The following is a 23,207-nucleotide window of genomic DNA, read 5'->3' as shown; positions in this document are numbered from 1 at the left end:
AAAACGATTATAATGCTATGATCAAAGTATATTTAAGCCATTTTCGCATGGCTATCCAAATTTACACAAAACCGAAGGGTACATGACCAACAACAAAAGGGTAGTCCTATACATGCCATTTCAAAGTTCAACCAAAATTGTACCAAAAGGGGGCTTTGATAGTGTGGGAGACTTCGACTTCCAAAAATCCCGAGTCCGATAGCGGACGAGCCAAAATCTATAAAACAGAGAAACAATGAAACGGAGTAAGCAATTTATGCTTAGTAAGTTTTGAGCAAGGGATTCCAGCACAACAAAAGTATAGCATTCATATAGCTAAACGGATAATTTCATATGCACAAATTTTCAATATCATACTTACTTCACATTACCAACCCTTATGTTCATACACAAAAGATCAACTTAGCCAAAGGCCGGTAGCTCATTTATCGACTGAGCGAATACAGATTTGTAAGGGATCAACTAATTCAAAGCACACACGAAACATACCTCATCGCTGGGATTTTACGAGCGTATTAATTTAAATTTTTACAGCAAGATCGCTCGTTCCCAAATCAAGCATCTTCGGGGTTTAGCCGGATATAACCACTCGCACAAGGCCTTCGGGTCTTAACCCGGATATGGTAACTAGCATAAATGCCTTCGGGACTTAGCCCGGATATAGTCGCTAGCACAAATGCCTTCGGATCTTAGTCCGGATGTAGTCGCTTAGCACAAAAGCCTTCGGGACTTAGCCCGGATATCATTCGAGTAACCATGCACATATATCAATAAATCATGACACATTCATATTTCATTTTCATTACCAAAGCTCAAACACAAGACACTTATCACATTTACAATTTCGGCTCAATAGCCACATATAAGAGCATGATTTTGATTTACTTAAGACATAATCTAATCGAATCATAATTTAAGTCCCATTACTCGAAAACTTACCTCGGATGTTGTCGAACGATTCCGATGGCTATTCGACCACTTTTTCCTTCCCTTTATCGGATTTAGTTCCCCTTTACTATTAAGCTTAATTTAACAAATAAATTGATTTAATCATTTGAGCATTGAAAAGAGGAACTCAAGGTACTTGGCCCACATATATTCAGTAGACATTAAAGTCACATATGTACGGAATCATGAATCAAACTCAACACATTAGTTAATACTCTCCTTAGCCGAATTTTCTAAGTCAAGATAAAGCCTTCAATATGCTTACCTATGGCCGAACAACACATCAACCTATGTACTCATTCATGTGGCCGATTATGCATGTCTATGTTGAGGCCAATTATATACTCAATACCACATACAAATGGCATACCTTTTACTAACTAATGCATTACATATTATAACTCAATACGCATCCATCATGTACTCCATAACCGAAACACCATCATATGTAAATATATACCTTGAGATATTGTATATGTCATACCAATACGTCATGTGCAAACATATATATATATATGTGCAAGAGCCGAATCTCAAAGTTGATTATAACTAAACATGAACATAAATCCAAAACACAAATCTTACCTACCATGCAATAAGCATAAATCATACTTATGGATATACCATGGCCGAATACATCACAACACCAAACCATTTCAATTTTGGTCATGGTTAAACAAAGAACTTAATGTCTCACTCAAAAATGCTAAAAAGAAAATCCAAGAGTCATCAATCCACCATCACATGTATCATTAACAAGCTTCATATTTAGCATGCAATGCCATTAACACAAAATCCACCTAGGCCGAATATCATCACCATGACATAGCAAAGATTTGAACCATGGGCTAATTAGAACTCAAGCTAGCAACTAAAAACATGCATGAATCTCATGGCACAACCTCAAACATACCTTAATCTAGATACAAGTATGGCCAAACCTCCTCCTAATCCTCTTCCAAACCAAACATGAAGCAAGAACTCCTTCCTCCTTCCTTAGAATTTTCGGCCAAAAGAAATGAAAAAGGATGAACAAAATTTTTTTTTCTTTTCTTTAACTCACGGCAATGGGGGGGGAACACTCACACACATTCTTTCTTTTTTTTTCCATTTCTTTATTACCCATACTCCTTATTTTATTTTTCCTAACATACCTCACTAACATAACATGTTTGTGACATGTTTCCACTCATAGCATGGCCGGCCACTACTAATTAGGGGGGGAAATTTGACATGCAAGTCCTCCCTTTTTATTACATGCACTATTAGATCCTTATAGATTAGCCTATCACATTTCAAAAGTGTCACACAAATCCTACTAACTGAATTCACATGCAATCGACTAAATCGAAGCTTGAAATTTTCACACATTCATAATTACATATTCTAGACAATAAATATCACATTCAAACATTTCGGTGACTTGGTTTAGCGGTCCCGAAACCACTTCCCGACTAGGGTCAATTTTGGGCTGTCACAACTCTCCCTCACTTAAGAAATTTTCATCCCCGAAAATCTTATCGGTAAATAAGTTTGGGTATCGTTCTTTCATGGCATTCTCGGTTTCCCAAGTAGCTTCTTCGACTCCGTGTTTGAGCCATAACACCTTTACTAACGGAACCTTTTTGTTTCGCAACTCTTTCACTTCACGAGCTAGGATACGAATCGGTTCTTCTTCATAACTCAAGTCAGATTGAATTTCACATCTGATGGATTAATCACGTGTGACGGATCGGATCTATAACGTCGAAGCATCGAAACATGAAAGACGTCGTGAATCTTTTCAAGGTCAGGGGGCAAAATCAATCTATACGCAACTGGACCAACTCGTTCGGAGATTTCGTACGGCCCAATGAATCTCGGACTCAACTTGCCCTTACGGCCAAATCTGAGTACCTGTTTCCAAGGCGAAACTTTAAGAAACACTTTATCTCCCACCTGATATTCAATGTCTTTTCGTTTCAAATCCGCATACGATTTCTGACGATCTGTGGCTGCCTTTAGACTTTCACGGATTACCTTTACTTTCTGTTCGGCATCTTTAATCAAATCAACTTCGAAAATTTTACTTTCACCGAGCTCGGTCCAAAACAATGGTGTACGGCATTTACGACCGTACAAAGCCTCGTAAGGTGCCATCTTAATACTTGATTGAAAACTATTGTTGTAAGCGAATTCAATCAAAGGTAAATACCGTTTCCATGAACTACTGAACTCGAGGATGCAACATCTCAACATATCCTCAAGTATCTGAATTATCCGCTCGGATTGACCATCGGTTTGGGGGTGAAAAGCAGTGCTAAAATGCTGCTTGGTACCCAAAGCTTCTTGCAATTTCTTCCAAAATCGTGAGGTGAATCTCGGATCTCTATCCGACACGATAGAAATAGGTACCCCGTGTAATCTCACAATCTGAGAAACGTACAATTCAGCTAGTTTATCCAATGAAAAATCCGTACGCACGGGGATAAAGTGAGCCGACTTAGTCAGTCTATCAACAACAACCCAAATCGCATCCTTCTTACTTGCTGACAATGGCAGTCCGAACACAAAGTCCATTGTGACTCGATCCCATTTCCACTCGGGTATCATGATCGGCAGAAGTAATCCTGAAGGCACTTGATGTTCCGCTTTCACTTGTTGACATATTAAACATCTTGAAACAAAGTCGGAGATGTCTCGTTTCATACCATGCCACCAAAATCGACGTTTCAAATCGTTGTACATTTTCGTACTCCCCGGGTGAATTGACATTCGGCTACAATGGGCTTCGTTCAGAATCATTGAAATGAGTTCCGAATTCCTTGGAACACACAAATGACTTCTGAACCTCAAACAATCATCATCATCAATTTGAAACTCCGATTCCTTGTTCGGAACACACTCAGCCCGTTTTGCAACCAATTCATCGTCGACTTTCTGAGCTTCACAAATTTGATGAATCAATAATGGTTCGGCCTTTAATTCAGCTACTAACACATTGTCGGGTAGAACAGACAAGAGTACATTCATCGCTCGTAAAGCAAACAGTGATTTCCGGCTTAAGGCATCTGCAACCACATTAGCCTTTCCCGGGTGATAGTCAATGACAAGCTCATAATCCTTTAACAACTCGAGCCAACGTCTTTGTCGCAGATTTAAGTCACTTTGAGTCATCAAATATTTGAGACTTTTGTGATCCAAAAATACATGGCACTTTTCACCAAATAAGTAATGTCGCCATATTTTTAAAGCGAATACGATGGCAGCTAGTTCGAGATCATGGGTCGGATAATTTTTCTCATGTGGCTTTAATTGTCTCGACGCATAGGCCACAACTCGACCTTCTTGCATCAATACACAACCTAACCCAAGTAGGGACGCATCACTATAAATGACAAACTCTTTGCCTGATTCGGGCTGCACTAGAATTGGAGCTTCGGTCAAATAAGTTTTCAGTTGATCAAAACTTTTCTGACATTTTTCCGTCCATTCGAACTTAACATCTTTTTGAAGTAGCTTCGTCATCGGTGTGGCTATCATCGAGAAACCTTTTACAAACCGTCGGTAGTAACCGGCAAGTCCCAAAAAGCTCAAAACCTCAGTAATATTTCTCGGAGGCTTCCAATTAAGTATGGCTGAAATTTTGTTCGGGTCAACTCGAATACCCAATGCGGATACCACGTGGCCCAAGAAGCTAACCTCTCTTAACCAGAACTCACACTTACTGAACTTAGCATATAATTGCTTATCCCGTAAAATTTGCAACACTAATCTCAGGTGCTCAGCATGTTCGGTCTCATCTCTTGAATAGACCAAGATGTCATCAATAAACACAACTACGAACCGATCCAAATACTGTCTGAAGATCCGATTCATCAAGTCCATAAATACCGCAGGGGCATTAGTGAGCCCAAACGGCATCACTAAGAACTCGTAGTGGCCGTATCTCGTTCTGAAAGCAGTTTTGGGTATATCCGAATCTCGAATTCGTAACTGATAATAACCCGATCTCAAATCTATCTTTGAAAACACTGAGGCTCCCTTTAGTTGATCAAACAAATCATCAATACGCGGTATCGGATATTTATTCTTTATTGTCACTTTATTCAGCTGACGATAGTCGATGCACAACCTCATGGTTCCGTCCTTCTTCTTCACAAACAATACTGGTGCACCCCAAGGTGAGAAACTTGGTCGAGCGAAACCTCTATCAGTCAACTCTTGCAACTGAGCTTTCAACTCCTTTAACTCGGTTGGTGCCATACGATACGGAGCTATCGAAATTGGCGTAGTTCCAGGTACAAGCTCAATACCAAACTCTACCTCCCGAACAGGTGGTAAACCCGGTAATTCTTCAGGAAAAACATCCGGGTATTCACAAACCACTGGCACAGATTCGGGTTTCTTTTCTAATTCTTTGTCATCAAGTACATACGCAAGGTATGCTTCACACCCTTTTCTTACATATTTCTGGGCCAACATTGAGGATATTACAGCTGGCAACCCATCCAAGTCCGTAGACTCAACTCAGATCATCTCGTTATTTGCGCACCTCAAATCCATAGTCTTGGTTTTGCAATTCACAACCGCATCATGCACGGTCAACCAATCCAAACCAAGAATAACATCAAATTCATCAAACGGCAAAAGCATCAAGTCCGCCGGAAAACAGGAACCTCGAATTACTAGGGGACATTTCTTACACACTTTGTCGACAAGCACGTAACGACCCAAGGGATTTGACACCCGAATTACGAACTCAGTAGACTCAATAGGTAAAGTCTTACTGGATGCTAAGGTTTTGCATATATAAGAATGAGTAGAACCAGGGTCAATCAAAGCAATCACATTAGTATCAAAGAGAGTAAAAGTACCGGTAATAACATCTGGCGAGGAAGCATCCTCGCGTGCGCGTATAGCATAAGCCCTAGCAGGAGCGCGAGCCTCGGATCTGGTCGTAGCATCTCTAGATCCTCTCTGACCACCACTAGCATTGCCCGTATTTCTAGATGGTCTACCTCGAGCAGTGGTAGCACCCGGTTTCCCACTCTGATTTACATTCTGTTCAAACAACCTCGGGCAATCTTTAATGAAGTGGTCAACTGATTCGCACTTGTAACAGGAGCGGTCATGGAATCTACAACTCCCCGAATGCCATTTACTGCAATATCGACATTCCGTTCTGTCCCGATGATCATTTCCAACACTGGCGACCGAAGTGACTCGTGTGCTCACAGGGGGTCGATCGCGATCTCGTCTAGAGAAACCCGAAGTGTCCCTAGACCGGCCTAAGTCATCTCTAAATTTCTTCGATGACTGTGGGAAGGGCTTCCCCGAAGACCTCTTACGAAACTCCTTTGCTCCCATATCAGCTTTTCTTTTCTCCATACTTAGCTCCTCGGCTTTACAAGCTCGCTCAACAAGTACCACAAATTCTCGGATTTCCAAGATGCCAACATACAGCTTTATATCATCATTTAGTCCATCCTCAAAACGTTTACACATCACAGCTTCTGAAGAAATGCATTCTCGCGCATATCGGCTAAGCCTCACAAATTTTCGTTCATAGTCGATAACCGACATGGAACCTTGTTTGAGTTCAAGAAATTCCTTCCGTTTTTGGTCAATGAATCTCTGACTGATATACTTTTTCCGAAACTCGGTTTGGAAAAACTCCCAAGTTATTTGCTCTCTAGGCATAACAGAAGTCAACGTATTCCACCAATAGTAGGCAGAATCACGTAGCAAGGAGATAGTACACTTTAGGCACTCATTGGGTGTGCAAGATAGCTCGTCGAGTACCCGGATAGTGTTGTCCAACCAAAATTCAGCTTGCTCGACATCATCGCTGTCCGTAGCTTTAAATTCAGTAGCCCCGTGTTTTCGGATTCTGTCAACTGGGGGCTTATTTGACCTTATTTGGTCAGTTGCCGGAGGTATTGTAGGTGCGGGGGTGGCATTAGTCGGGAATGGAGGTTGTGGAACAGCCGTATTAGTTCGAATGTATTGGTTGAACCAATCATTCATTACGCTATAGAAAGCTTGTCTAGCTTTGTCATTCGGATTACTAGCAATCGGTTGAGAGTCCGCCGGAGCTGTCCCTTGTGCGGGAGCAGGCGCCACACTCTCAAGATCATCAACTACCGCTCGGTCGGGATCGGGATCCATTACTATAAATAAACACATTTTCAATCGTCAGAAATCACCACACTATCAAATAATCACAAAATGACATGTATAGCTAGACCCAAACGTATTACGGTAGTCCTAGAATCGACTAAACCGTAGCTCTGATACCAATAAAATTGTAACACCCAGTACCCGAGTCCGTCGCCGGAGTCGGACACGAGGGGTTTGCAGACTTAAATCACTTCTTTGCACAATCCATTTTAAATTTTCCAGGCAAGCTGGCTAACTGCGTCACTGTCACCTTAAAAATCATATCTTGAGTTTCACAACTCAAAAATCAGCTTCGTGATTTTTTCCTGAAACTAGACTCATATATGCATCTACAAATTGTTTTCTAGAATTTTTGGTTGGGCCAATTAGTACAGTCTATTAGTCAAAGTCTCCCATGTTACAGGGATCGACTACACTGACCTTTGCGCATTACGACTTGGATATATCCCTGTACAGGGCTTCAATACTGATGTCGTTTGTTTCTATAGAAACTAGACTCAAAAAGGAATCTATGTATATATGGCATGACTTCTAATTATCTCTGGTTAATTTATAATGAATTTCCAAATTCGGAACAGGGAATCCAGAAACCGTTCTGGCCCTGTCTCACAAGAACCTGAATATCTCTTAACATACTGTCCATATCATCGTTTCGTTACTTTCCTATGAAAATAGATTCATCAAGGTTCGTTTACATAATTTATTCACTATTTAATTCCATTCCTACTATTTTTAGTGATTTTTCACATCTACATCACTGCTGCTGCCAGCATCTGTTTTTTTAAGGTAAACTTTACCTATTTCATGATCCTCCATGGATCAACTAGAGTTCGTCATACATATTCCAAAAGTGATCAAGAATAACCCTTCCCATGGCTAACCGTTACCAACATTTCCATACCTCTCGACGGACAACATACAAAACGATTATAATGCTATGATCAAAGTATATTTAAGCCATTTTCGCATGGCTATCCAAATTTACACAAAACCGAAGGGTACATGACCAACAACAAAAGGGTAGTCCTATACATGCCATTTCAAAGTTCAACCAAAATTGTACCAAAAGGGGGCTTTGATAGTGTGGGAGACTTCGACTTCCAAAAATCCCGAGTCCGATAGCTGCGAGCCAAAATCTATAAAACAGAGAAACAAAAAAACGGAGTAAGCAATTTATGCTTAGTAAGTTTTGAGCAAGGGATTCCAGCACAACAAAAGTATAGCATTCATATAGCTAAACGGATAATTTCATATGCACAAATTTTCAATATCATACTTACTTCACATTACCAACCCTTATGTTCATACACAAAAGATCAACTTAGCCAAAGGCCGGTAGCTCATTTATCGACTGAGCGAATACAGATTTGTAAGGGATCAACTAATTCAAAGCACACACGAAACATACCTCATCGCTGGGATTTTACGAGCGTATTAATTTAAATTTTTACAGCAACATCGCTCGTTTCCAAATCAAGCATCTTCGGGGTTTAGCCGGATATAACCACTCACACAAGGCCTTCGGGTCTTAACCCGGATATGGTCACTAGCATAAATGCCTTCGGGACTTAGCCCGAATATAGTCGCTAGCACAAATGCCTTCGGATCTTAGTCCGGATGTAGTCGCTTAGCACAAAAGCCTTCGGGACTTAGCCCGGATATCATTCGAGTAACCATGCACATATATCAATAAATCATGACACATTCATATTTCATTTTCATTATCAAAGCTCAAACACAAGACACTTATCACATTTACAATTTCGGCTCAATAGCCACATATAAGAGCATGATTTTGATTTACTTAAGACATAATCTAATCGAATCATAATTTAAGTCCCATTACTCGAAAACTTACCTCGGATGTTGTCGAACGATTCCGATGGCTATTCGACCACTTTTTCCTTCCCTTTATCGGATTTAGTTCCCCTTTGCTCTTGAGCTTAATTTAACAAATAAATTGATTTAATCATTTGAGCATCGAAAAGAGGAACTCAAGGTACTTGGCCCACATATATTCATTAAACATTAAAGTCACATATGTACGGAATCATGAATCAAACTCAACACATTAGTTAATACTCTCCTTAGCCGAATTTTCTAAGTCAAGATAAAGCCTTCAATATGCTTACCTATGGCCGAACAACACATCAACCTATGTACTCATTCATGTGGCCGATTATGCATGTCTATGTTGAGGCCAATTATATACTCAATACCACACACAAATGGCATACCTTTTACTAACTAATGCATTACATATTATAACTCAATACGCATCCATCATGTACTCCATAACCGAAACACCATCATATGTAAATATATACCTTGAGATATTGTATATGTCATACCAATACGTCATGTGCAAACATATATATATGTGCAAGAGCCGAATCTCAAAGTTGATTATAACTAAACATGAACATAAATCCAAAACACAAATCTTACCTACCATGCAATAAGCATAAATCATACTTATGGATATACCATGGCCGAATACATCACAACACCAAACCATTTCAATTTTGGTCATGGTTAAACAAAGAACTTAATGTCTCACTCAAAAATGCTAAAAAGAAAATCCAAGAGTCATCAATCCACCATCACATGTATCATTAACAAGCTTCATATTTAGCATGCAATGCCATTAACACAAAATCCACCTAGGCCGAATATCATCCCCATGACATAGCAAAGATTTGAACCATGGGCTAATTAGAACTCAAGCTAGCAACTAAAAACATGCATGAATCTCATGGCACAACCTCAAACATACCTTAATCTAGATACAAGTATGGCCAAATCTCCTCCTAATCCTCTTCCAAACCAAACATGAAGCAAGAACTCCTTCCTCCTTCCTTAGAATTTTCGGCCAAAAGAAATGAAAAAGGATGAACAATTTTTTTTTTCTTTTCTTTAACTCACGGCAATGGGGGGGAACACTCACACACATTCTTTCTTTTTTTTTTCCATTTCTTTATTACCCATACTCCTTATTTTATTTTTCCTAACATACCTCACTAACATAACATGTTTGTGACATGTTTCCACTCATAGCATGGCCGGCCACTACTAATTAGGGGGGAAATTTGACATACAAGTCCTCCCTTTTTATTACATGCACTATTAGATCCTTATAGATTAGCCTATCACATTTCAAAAGTGTCACACAAATCCTACTAACTGAATTCACATGCAATCGACTAAATCGAAGCTTGAAATTTTCACACATTCATAATTACATATTCTAGACAATAAATATCACATTCAAACATTTCGGTGACTCGGTTTAGCGGTCCCAAAACCACTTCCCGACTAGGGTCAATTTTGGGCTGTCACATCTTGATTGTGGCTGAATTAGTTGAATGTATTTGCTTGGATTGGTGTTATGTTTTGTTCAGTAGGTGTGTGCATAAAAGGCTGACAAAATGACCTGGTAAGTAACCTTGTTTTTGTCCACATGGGTAGACACACGGGCGTGTGTCTAGGCTGTGTGTGACACACGGCTTGCCCCATGGGCTTGTGTTCTGGCTGTGTGTCCCCTGCACCTTAACTGTTACAAAACAGAATACTCAGAATTGAGCACATGGGTAGAGACATAGGCATGTGTCTCAGCGGTGTGGATGACACAGCCTCAGGCACGAGCGTGTGCCCTGGATGTGCGAAGTCTACACCTATTTTTATGAAAAATCATAAATTTTAAATCGACCACACGGCCTAGCACACGGGCATGTGACTTGGCCGTATGTCTTCAATTTGTTCTTGGGTCACAAACAGAGAGTTACACGGGTTAGGGACATGGGGGTGTGTGACCACACGGCTTGCCCACACGGGCATGTCCCAAGCCGCACGTTCGTATGGCTCTTAAAACATGAAAAATTTTCTAAGTGTCGTGAAATTTTCTAAATTTCTCTGTTTAGTCCCAAACCACTTCTGATGTATGTTTTGAACCTTGTAGGTTCATTGTAGGGACGTTACGAATGTTTGTGAAAAGTTACAAATTTGGATGAAAATTTACGTCTCGATTTTGTGTGATTGCTTGTGTATAAGTTCGGTAATACCTCGTACCCTATTCCGGTGTCGATTACGAGTAAGGGGTGTTACAGCCTCTCCAATGTGAATTGAAGCTCTATATAGAACACCGCAATGTAGTCCAAATTGTTATGAAAATTTATTTGAGGAATAGGTAAATTATGATGAAACCATTTATATTTTAACTATGGGTTGAGATAGTTGGGTTCAAAAGTTGGCAATCAAGGAACCGATAATATTTAAGAATTCAATAATGATTCTCGAGGCTAAAATGTAGATGTATTTTATATGTACAATTTTTTTTCCTATTTATAATACTACATAAGTTACCTATGATCATGCTTTCCTTTTGTATGTTATTTTGCAGGGTCGGAAGATCAATGCAAGGACCAGACTGTCCTCCAACATAAGGCAATGTGACAAGGGACATACATGAGGACTTCCATATCCATATTCGATTACAAAAATGTACAAGAGAGCAGGGGTCAAGATAGACCCAGAGGAGCTGACTTGCTCACCCGAAGGTGTACTGAATGATGTCATTTATGAGTAGTTTTTCAATAAAGACTCAAGTCGAGTGGAAGAGTGAAATGAACAAGTGGAGACACATCAAGAATACACTCGAGATCGCGATCTTTCAGAACCTATGGAGGAGCCACAACTTGTACCATTGAGGGTACAATAAAATAAGGCAACTCTGGCAGTCTCGAAGGGTGACGACCCGATTATGCGTGGCCATCTCGAGTACATTACACTGGTAATGGCATTTTTCAGGACGATAGCAACCCATAATATCAAGAAGGATGGCATTGAAACTCCACTATGGATCGCTCCTGTGGATGATTGTAACACCCCAAACCCGACCTGGAAGTTTGGCTCGAATTTGGCGTGTCACATTGAAGTGTTTTTCAAAAACCATGTTTCCATTAAAAACCCTTCTTAATAATTAAATACTTGTACCCTTTTTAAACCTTGTTAGAAAACCTCAGCTGAATAACATTCTTAACAACTTTGTAAAAAATCCTGGCAGTTGCGGAAGCTTAATTTAAAAACAATTGCGGTTACGTGATGTTTTGAACAACAGTAGTTGCTTTAGAAAACCGTGTTCTAATACTAGCAATTATAAGAACAATAAAAAAAATTCCAAATTTGAAATCCAAAAAATTACAACGGCTTTACTACAACCCACATAAAAACATTTAAAAGCAATAATCAAAACTATAACATAAACAATGTGTGTGGCTTCCTTCGAGCCCCTCACAGCTCTGATCCGTCTAAGGCTGGAAATTACCTGAAAGGTTAATAAACGGGGTGAGTTTACGAAAACTCAGTGTGAAATCCCCTACTATAAAAGGAACAGTCAGTCATATAAAAGAATTAAAAGTCTGGCCCCAGCCTTACTTACAGTTTCAGTATCAATTGGGCCTTAGCCCACTATAACAGACATACCAGATGGGCTTTAGCCCATTACAGAATAAGAAACATTATCAAAACTAGAATCAGAATCAGGTGACAGAATCAGAATCAGAATCAGTATCAGGTAACAGAATCAAAATCAGAATGTGAATGCAATCCCAACCCAATCCAACCGTATACACCCCTGTACCAACCTTACACCATGTGGGGAGACTACTCGACCCACCCAACCACTACACACCACAGAAATTGCAACGAGGCTACCAGATATTGTGACGAAGTCACCAGATACAAATATTGTGGCTAGGCCACCTGAACAGATATATATATGTGTGTGTGGCGAAGCCACCAGATTCCAGCGAGGCTGCCAGATATTGTGACGAAGTCACCAGAACAGATATATGTGGCGAGGCCACCATATTGCAGCGAGGCTGCCAGAACGCTTCCTCCATCAATATAACCCATATCCCATGCAACAGATATACATGTCATGGCATACAACATACAGAATCAGAATATCATGTCCATATTTGAATCAAACAATCACAGTCAAGTCATTCATATCACCAACATATATTCACAATCAAATCCGTCAACCACACAGTCCAAGTCAGTCACTTGCCCACAACGGCAAAACAATCATTTAACACCCTAGGGATAAAATGGTAATTTTACCCCACAAGGGTATCTCGGTAATTCTACCTTACAGGAGTATTTCAGTAATTCTACCCTACAGGGGTATTTCGATATTTCTACCCTACAAGGGTATTTTGGTAAGTCTACCCTATAGGGGTATTTTAGTAATTTTACCCTACAGGGGTATTTCGATATTTCTACCCTACAACAGTATTTCGGTATTTCTACCTGACAAGGGTATTTCGGTATTTCTACCCTACAAGGGTATTTCAGTAATTTTGTAAATCGAGGGTAAAATGGTAATTCTGTAAATCAGGGGTACTTTGGTAATTTTACAAGTCGAGGGTATTTCAATAATTTTACAGGTCGAGGGTATTTCAGTAATTTCACAAATTAGGGGTATTGTGGTAATTTTACAAACTAGGGGTATTTTGGTAATTTTACAAACCAGGGGTATTTTGGTAATTTTACAAACCAGGGGTATTTTGGTAATTTTATAAACCAAGGGTATTTTGGTGATTTTACAAACCAGGGGTATTTTGGTGATTTTATAAACCAAGAGTATTTTAGTAATTTTACAAACCAAGGGTATTTTGGTAATTTGGTAAAATAAAGTATTCTAAACAGGGATAACAATACGAATGGCCCTAAAGCCTATTCTCTGCCCAAATGGGCCCACACGCTCGTGTGACCCTTTTAGCCCAAATCTAGCCACAGATATGAGATTCACCTAGCCTAGTCCAATATTTATTACACAATCAAACAACTTATCCAATTGGGCCCGTAGGCCCATTGGGCCCACATGGCCCCTTTTGGCCCATCGCGGCCTGAAGTAGCCATCCTACAGCTAGAGTAGTGAGAAATACACACCTGATAGGAGACTGGAGTTAATCCGCGCTTTGAGCACTCTTAGCCGACGCCCAACCCAAACGAGCACGCCATAAAGCGAAAGGGATCAGCCAAGAAAGGTACCTTTACTCTCCTCATGGTTCTCTCTATTTAAAGCCAGCTTCGCATCCACTCTTATGTTAGCTCCCCGATGTGGGATCCCTCCATCATCAGAGTTTAAATTCAACACCAACTCTTGCCGCCCCCTGTTAGCAAAATAAATGCTCTTTACTTGCCATGGGATTCAAACCCATGCCTCCCCTCAGATGCTCCACACGCTACTTGCCACTAAGCCACAAGGCTTTTTTGTGTCATATTTTATCCCCAATTAATTATATGGTCTAAAGGCCAAAGTCCAGGTTCCCTTAAAAAAATCAAAATAAATTGCAAGAGTCAAGGCTTGAACCCAGGCTCCCATACAACCTTAATGACGCCACAACCACTAGAGTACAAGCTTCCTTGTGTCATTTATTTAACACAATAATTTAAAAACCCTCATCCAAGCATCCAGGTTTTTTTTTCACTTAATACCAAAATTTTTGCTAAAGCCCAAGTTTGAACCCAAGATTTCTCTAACATTTCTCAGGGCCATTAACCACCAAAGCAGACATTTAATTGTGTTATTTCATTGCACAATTAAATACCTATATACAACCTCCTTACGGACCCGCACTCAAGGCCCAATACTTCTAGGCCCAAATTCGGGGTGTTACAATGATGATCTCATAGTTCCACCATAAAGTAGTGATGCATGTTCGAGACCAAAAGAAAATGGAATATCCATTCATGACCTGTCTGACACTGGACACCTTGCCTCAAAAGTACAATCCATGAGCAAAGGGAAAGGGAATATGGTCATCTCGGACGAGAATGACTGTAACAGCCCATTTTTAGTCAAACCAAAACAATGGTTTTGGGACCACAAATCTGAAGCCAAAATACTTAATTTATTATTATTTTAATGTTTATAGCATGATATGATGTTGATGCGAAAATTTCGTCAAGAAATTTTATCGTTTAATTGGTCAATAAATGTAAAATGCATATTCTTTTAGTTTAAGTGTCAAATAGCTTTGGTTTTTTAATATGGTGGCATTAAGTGGTAATTTGACCATTTGAAAGGTGAGTAGACAATTTTGGACAACCATTAAATGATTTTTACGTTATATAATTAAGGTGAAAAATGTAATTTATTAAATAAAAGTTAATAAAATAAAACAAAGTCAAAATTTTGTTTCATCTTTATGCTTGCTGCCGATTTTAAAGAAGAAAAGAAGCTAAATTTTGGGGTTTTAACATTCGGCCACTTCATGATCTAATTGTAAGTCTGTTTTTGCTCAATTTTTAATGATTTCTATGTTTTTGAGATCGTTGCTTCGTATTCTAGCCAACCCGTACCTTAAATTTCAAAATTGTTAAAGATTTTTCATGTTGCCATTGTTGAATGCTTGAGTAATTTGATGATTTATGATAGATTTGGAAAGTTCAATGTTAGATTAATAGTTTTTGTAAAGTGATTTTTGACAAAAATGTCAAAAAGGGATTAAATTGAGAAAATGTGAAATGTGATGGTTAAAAGTGTGAATAAATTGAAAATATGGGCTGCTAGTAACGTGATTAAATTCGGCTAAGCATAGGTTTGTACTAAATTGCATGAATTTGCAATTTTATGTAATAAGGACTAAATTGTGAAAATGTAAAAGTTTAAGGGAAAATTTGTGAAATAGCTCTAATGTATATTTTGGATTGATTTGAATAAATAGTTGATTCGTCGTTTTAATATCCGAGGTAAGTTCGTATGTGATAAGCATTGTTACAATTATGGTTTAAATGTTTTGATATTGCATAAATTGTGTTTATGAACTTATAGTCATGTTTGACGATGATTCGGATATATATGGCACTTAGTGTGCGATTCAAGATAGCTTCGACTATATATGGCACTTAGTGTGTGATTCGGAATAGCTTCGGCTATATATAGCACTTAGTGTGTGAGACTGAGATAGTTTCGGCTATGTAAGGCACTTAGTGTGCGAAATTATAATAGCTTCGGCTATGTATTGGCACTTAGTGTGAGAGATATCGAGTATTCGACAGTGTACCGAAAAGGTATGAGTTAGTTACAAAATTGTACAAGTATGCATATGTAAAGTATGAGATTCAGGTAGAAGAAGTTATGAATTTGCATATAAGCATATGATTAAGCATATGGAAGGTTTGTTGCATATAAGTTATGAATTTGCATATATGTTATATAGTTCAAATTGATTATTTGTGTATTATGATTTGTTGAGTATATTTCATACGAACTTATTAAGCTTTATAGCTTACTTTGTTTATTTTTCTATGTTTTATAGTTTTTTGAAGCTAGCTCAAATTCGGGAATCATCAGAGACTTCATTGCACTATCGAACATCTATTTTGTTACTTTTGAAGTTATGTGTATATGATATATGACATGTATAGGCTTGAGTCATTTTGGGTATGTTTGATGAACATGTATATATAGGCCATTTGAGTTGGCTTGTGATAATGAATTTGTTAATGTAATAAGTTGTGTAAATGGTTTTGTTAGGTAATTGACTTATATTGAGTGAATGAGGTTGAATTGTTAATGCATGTTTGGAATGGTTTAACCATATGAATTATATATGTGAATTATGTCTAGAAAAACAAGTTGAGTTGATAGGTATTTGACTAGGTAAATGACATTGAATTGAGTATTGAAATGGTTGAAATGGATATAGTATGATTGTGTATTGGTTGATGATATTTGGCTACATATTTGTGTCTTAAAATGGTACCAATTGAGCTTGTATAGGTCTGTGCAAAATAGGTGGCAAAATGGCTTGGTAAATAGCCAATTTTTGTCCACACGGGCAGAGACATGGGCGTGTGTCTCAGCCGTGTGTGACAAATGGTCATGTTACACGGTCATCTCCCCTAATGTTGATTTTAAAAACAAGTCAGTATGCTCCACACGACCTCACACACGGGTGCGTGACTTGCCTTGTGGCATAAGTTAGTATACCCTATAGGTTTGGGATGGCCTAGCATACGGCCTGTCACACGGGCGTGTATGACCATATATAAGGTCACACTGGTTGGCCACACAGGCATGTGTGTTGGCCGTGTGACCCAAGTCAAAGAGTTACACGGGGTCAGACACGGGATGGGACACGACCATGTGCTCCCATTTTGAATGTCCACAGGACCTATGACACGGGCGTGTCTGGTGGCCATGTGAGACACACGGCCTAACCACACAGGCGTGTGTCCCCTGTTTTGAGAAAAATTTCCTAAATATTTCAAAAGTTTTAAAAGTTATCAGTTTAGTTCTGAACCAATTCCAATGCATGTTTAGGGCCCCGTAGGCTTGTATTAGGGACATATTGAATGATGAATGTATAAATTGATTTAAATGTATGTGAAAAGTATGTATAAATGTGTGGTAAGTTTGATAATTGTAATAGCCTGGTTTGGACCCTAGTCGGAATATTGGTTTTGGGACCACAGATCCAAGTCAAAAAAATATTTTAATATTATTTTCTGAGTTTATTATATGTGAATTAGTATGTGTGAAAATTTTGTATGAAAATTCGATCATTTGTGTGCTTAATTTGATAAAAGGATTTAATCAAAGGATTTAATCGCGTAAAATGCAAAATTTGCATTCTATTTGTTAAAGTGCGTAATTTTTATGTCTCATTAATTGTGAGCTCCTTATGTGGTTATTTGACCATGGGTTGTATTAAATGACATTAATGGACATTAGTTGGTGGAATTTTAATGATATTAATAAGGTTATTTAAGTAAAATGTATATTAATGCTATTAGATTAATTAAACAAACATGAAAATTAAGCCATTATATTAACCTATTGCCGAAAATCAAAGAAAAATAAAATAAATAGAACCATTTAGGGTTTGGCTAAGCTAAAGCTCAATTGAGGTATGATTTTTGATCGGTTTTTTATAATTTCTATATTTTTGTGATCGTTGCTTTGTGTTTTACTAAGCCCATGTCTCAATTTCTGATTTTGTTGATGATTTAGAGTTATGCCATTGATGAAACTATGAGATTTATGAAGTTTGATGTTAGTAAATGAAAGATATGTATTGGGTTAACATGTTTTGTCTTTGAATTTTTGATGAATTTGAGTAAAATGGGCTAAATTGTGAAATTTATAAATTGAGGGACTAAAATGTGAAATAAATAAAATATGTGGGCTTATATGAACATGATGAAGATTCGGCTAGGCATGTGTGTAAAGAAATTATGTGTATTTTGTGATTTTGTGAAATAGGGACTAAAGTGTTAAAATGTGAAAATGTAAGGGCTAATTTGTAAAATACCCTAAATATGTGTTTTTTGATTGATTTGAATGAATGTGAGTTTGAATAAGTTAAATTTGAATTGATTTAGATCAAGAACAAAAGAAAACAGAATTAGATTGGGGAAAGTCGAACGTCGTCGAGTAGTCGATTTCGTCCGCTCGAATCCATACGAGGTAAGTCGAAATACAAATAAACGTGTTTTGAATTGAATTATTACTATTATTATGATATTGAACATTGATGAATGGTTATATGAGTTGAGCATCAGATATCCGAGAAAGTATCGACAAAGTTTCGACGTCCGAAAAGCCCTGTACAAACCATAGGAATAATTACGATACATATGTCATGACATAGGATCCGATATGTGTTTTCGTGTAAGACCACGTCTGGGACATTGGCATTGTATGATCTTTTCTAGCTATTCGAGTATCCTTATTAATTCTGAACGGTTCAACGGGCATTCTGAGAAAATGAATGACTATGTGAATGAGTATTCGATTCAGGTACATTTGAATTGTATACTATGTTGAAAATGAAAGGTAAGTATATGTACCTTTGTGAACATAAGATATAAGTATGAATTGCTATGAGATTGAGAGATTGAGATATGATATATACTTATGTGTATTATGATCAAATGAACTATAAGATACATATGGCTATGTGAATGTATTTTTTCTTTGAGTTTTATGAATGAATTGATCTAGATTGATATTATGTGATAAGTTTATTTGTATATGGCTTACTAAGCTTTTGAAAGCTTACTTTGTGCGTGTTTGCATTGTATTATAGATATCGAAGCTATCGGAAGCTCGATGATCGTCGAGGATTATCACCACACTATTAAATTCTATTTTGGTACCTTTTGAAAATGTATATATTGAAGTATGGGATGTATAGGCTAGAAGTATGTGAATATGTTTTGTAAAGTGTTTATCATGCCATGTGATATGCCTTGGTTTTGGTTATGATTATGGTTTGATTTTGGTATATAAAATGTGATGCAATATGATCAATATGATGTGTTTATGAATGGCCAAGAAATTTGGTAAGTTTGATAAGAATGTGGTATGAGATTAAATGAGTATATTAAAGTTATAAGCAATTTGTTTTGGTTTGATAATGGCTCATGATATGGTATGTTTTGGTATGGATTTTAAGCATGGAATCTATTGATAATGATATGGCATGGATGATGGTTGTTTTGTAGTTGAAATTGGCTAGAAATATAATGTATTTGGTGCTTGAATGGTATTTGTAGGGAGGACCCTATATGAGTGGCAAATTGGCCTTGTAAATGGCCTATTTTTGCCCACACGGGCAGGGACATGGGCGTGTGTCTTAGTTGTGTTGCTCAATGGCTATTTTGAAATGAGCCTAGGCAGACCACATGGTTGCACGCACGAGCGTGTGCTAGGCCGTGTGGCCAAGTCAGTTTCAAGCACGGGCTAGACACACAAGCGTGTGACCGGCCGTGTGATCCAATTTAGTAGGCTCCCTAATTTTCACACGACCTGGTACACGAACGTGTCTTGTGGCCGTTTGGACAAGTCAGTATGTATGCCCTATTTTGACACGACCTAGACACAAAATTGGCACACTCAGATGCATCCACAACAAGGCTAAGCACATCCACACCAAAATCTAATGTATCCCCAACACTTTTCAATACTGAATCAACATGTTCAAGGGCATCGACAGCAACCGTACACTCAAGCTTCTACTTCTGACCCATTAGTAACTCTTGAGGCGTTGATGCGAGAGCATGTTACTAACACGGAAGCTATTGTACAAGGGAATTCATCTTCCATTCAAGCATTGGAGGCACAATTAGGACAACTTGCTTCAAATCATAATACTCGACCATCAGGCTTATTACCTAGTGGCGCAAAAAATCCTAGTCCGAGAGAGAAAGAACATTATAAGGCTATCACTCTTAGGAGTAGTAAACAAACTGGTGAACTGTTTATAGACTCTACTATAGCACCTCAAGATACAAATGGAGTGATCACTGGTGAGAAGATTGAATCAAAAGAGTTTGTCGATGCATCAGACAAAGAAGTTCCACAAATTGCCACTCATATGCCTAATGTCTGACCTTCGAAACTGTCGACTCAATCAAAGGTGTCGGCATAAGAAGATGTATCTCTGCCTTTACCTTTCCCACAAAGATTTAGGAGGAATGAGATGACAAGTAGTATCAGTAGTTCCTGGGCACATTAAAGCAACTACAGATCAACATTCCTTTAGTAGACACTCTGGTACAAATTCAAAGTTATAGGAAATTTATGAAAGACCTCTTGTTCAAGAAGAAAAAGCTCACTAATATTGAAACTTTTGCACTAACAAAAGGCTATAATCCTATTTTGACAAACAAGTTGCCCCTTAAATTGAAAGATCTTGGGAGCTTTACCATCCCATGTTTAATTGGCAATCATTATTTGGGTAAGGCTTTATGCGACTTGGGAGCTAGCATTAACCAAATGCCACTATCTACTTTTAGAAATTTGGGAATTGGTCACATGAAATCTAATGCAGTGACATTACAACTAGTCGACCGATCCTTGGCTAAACCTAAAGGGAAAATCAAAGATACTTTAGTTCGTGTGGATAAATTTGTTTTTCCGACTGATTTTATCATACTTGACTACGAGGCAGACAAGGAGGTTCCCATAATCTTGGGATGACCATTTTTAGCCACCAGCCGAACTCTTATTGATGTTTACAAAGGTGAACTAACCATGCTACTTAATGATGAGTAAGTCACCTTCAGTGTTTTTGAATCTATTCAATGCAAGGACAAAAAATAATGCCATACTTCGATGTGTTAGATGATCTAGTTGAGGAAGAATTCAATGACCAAAGCACAATACTTTCTAAATAGTTTGTAGTGGCACCTGATGCTGAGTCCTTAGATGATTGTGACAGCATGGTTGAAGCTAATAATCTTGAACTCAAGCATAGACGGCAGATTGAATCCTTAAACCTGGCCAGCAGAATAACCCCAATTTTCAAACCATCTATTGAAGAAGCTCCTACCCTGGAATTGAAACCACTACCACCTCATCTCAAAATGTCTTTCTAGGTGATCACAATACTCTCCCAGTTATTGACTACACAACACTAGATGTAACTCAAGAAATTGTTCCATATTCTCAAGCAACATAAATGAGCTACTGCATGGACTATTGCCAATATTCAAGGTATTAGTCCTTCTTTTTTCATGCACAAGATCATGTTGAAAGATGAAGGTAAGCAATCGGTTGAATAGCAAAGAAGATTAAACGAGAAGATGAAGGAAGTTCTCAAGAAGGAAATCATAAAATGGCTTGATGCTAGAACTATTTACTTGATTTTTGATAGCAATTGGGCAAGTCCAGTGCAATGCTTACATAAAAAGAGTGGCATCATTGTGGTTCGTAACGATAAGGATGAATTAATTCCTACACGTATTCCCACGAGATGGCTAGTTTGTATGGATTATCACAAATTTAATGCGGGCACAAAGGAGGATCACTTCCCACTTACTTTCATTGACCAAATAGTGGATCGGCTTACTAGAAAAGCCTATTATTGTTTTTTAGACAGCTATTCTAAGTACAATCAAATTGCTATTGCACCGGAGGATTGGGAGAAAACAACTTTCACCTGCCCCTTTGCTACTTTCACTTTTCGCCTTATGCCTTTCGGTCTTTGCAATGCACCAGTCACATTTCAAAGGATGATTTCTCAATCTATGGGAATGATTTTGATCATTGCGTTGACAATTTGGATAAAGTATTTAAGCGATGTGAGGATATACATCCTATCCTGAATTGGGTAAAATGTCATTTCATGGCAATTGAAGGCATTGTGTTAGGCCATCACATCTCTAGTCAAGGCATTCAAGTAGACAAAGCTAAGGTAGAAATCATTGAAAAATTACCTCCACCAACAAACATGAAAGGTATTTGTAGTTTTCTTGGACACACGAGGTTTTACCAAAGGTTTATTAGAGATTTTTTCAAAATTGCAAAGCCCTTATGCTCATTACTGGAACAGAATCAAAAATTCTTCTTTGATGATGCATATCTAGATGCCTTTATTTAGTTAAAAAAATAGCTAGTGAATGCACCCATTGCCGTTGCATGATTGCATGATTTCGTGATAGGTTTTAAATATTTGCCGAGTAGCTGTGTCAACCATTTGCCAAGTTGAAGGATTCAAACCATTGTGGAATGTTTGAACTTGGAGCCAAAGCGGTAACCCATGGTGAAGGCACCTTCTCAAAAGATCCTTGTATCTCTCCCATGCATCGTAGAGTGTTTCTAAATCCATCTGCACAAAAGAAGATATATCATTACGTAATTTAGCCATTTTAGTCGATGAAAAATATTTTAGTAAGAATTTTTCGGTCATTTGTTCCCAAGTAGTAATTGACCCTCGTGGTAACGAGTTGAACCACTGTTTAGCTTTGTTCCTTAATGAAAAAGGGAATAACCGAAGACGAATGGCATCATCAGAAACTTCATTGATTTTAAATATATCACAGAATTCCAGGAAGTTTTCTAAGTGAACATTAGGATCCTCATCCTGCAAACCGTCAAACTAAACAAATTGCTGAATCATTTAAATAGTGTTAGGTTTTAATTCAAAAGTATTTGCAGCTACAGTAGGTCTAACTATGCTTGATTCAATTCCTGTTAAAGAAGGTTTAGCATAATCATACATAGTGCGTGGATTAGGATTTTGATTAGCCGCAATTGCAGGAGGTAGCTGATTTTCTTAGTTTTCAGCCATCTCTTC

At 38.1% G+C, this 23,207-nt stretch overlaps 1 non-coding gene across 1 annotated transcript; it reads left to right on the top strand.

The window, feature by feature from the left end:
* Window positions 1–22,665: 22,665 nt before the first annotated feature.
* Window positions 22,666–22,772, top strand: LOC121208341 (small nucleolar RNA R71). Its single transcript, XR_005903320.1, has one exon. It is a non-coding gene; the product is annotated as a small nucleolar RNA R71 (small nucleolar RNA).
* The last annotated feature ends 435 nt before the right edge of the window (window positions 22,773–23,207 follow it).

This window comes from Gossypium hirsutum, chromosome A01 (assembly GCF_007990345.1).
Source record: "Gossypium hirsutum isolate 1008001.06 chromosome A01, Gossypium_hirsutum_v2.1, whole genome shotgun sequence".
In the NCBI taxonomy this organism is placed as follows: domain Eukaryota; kingdom Viridiplantae; phylum Streptophyta; class Magnoliopsida; order Malvales; family Malvaceae; genus Gossypium; species Gossypium hirsutum.
This window is presented reverse-complemented; position numbering and strand designations above follow the sequence as displayed.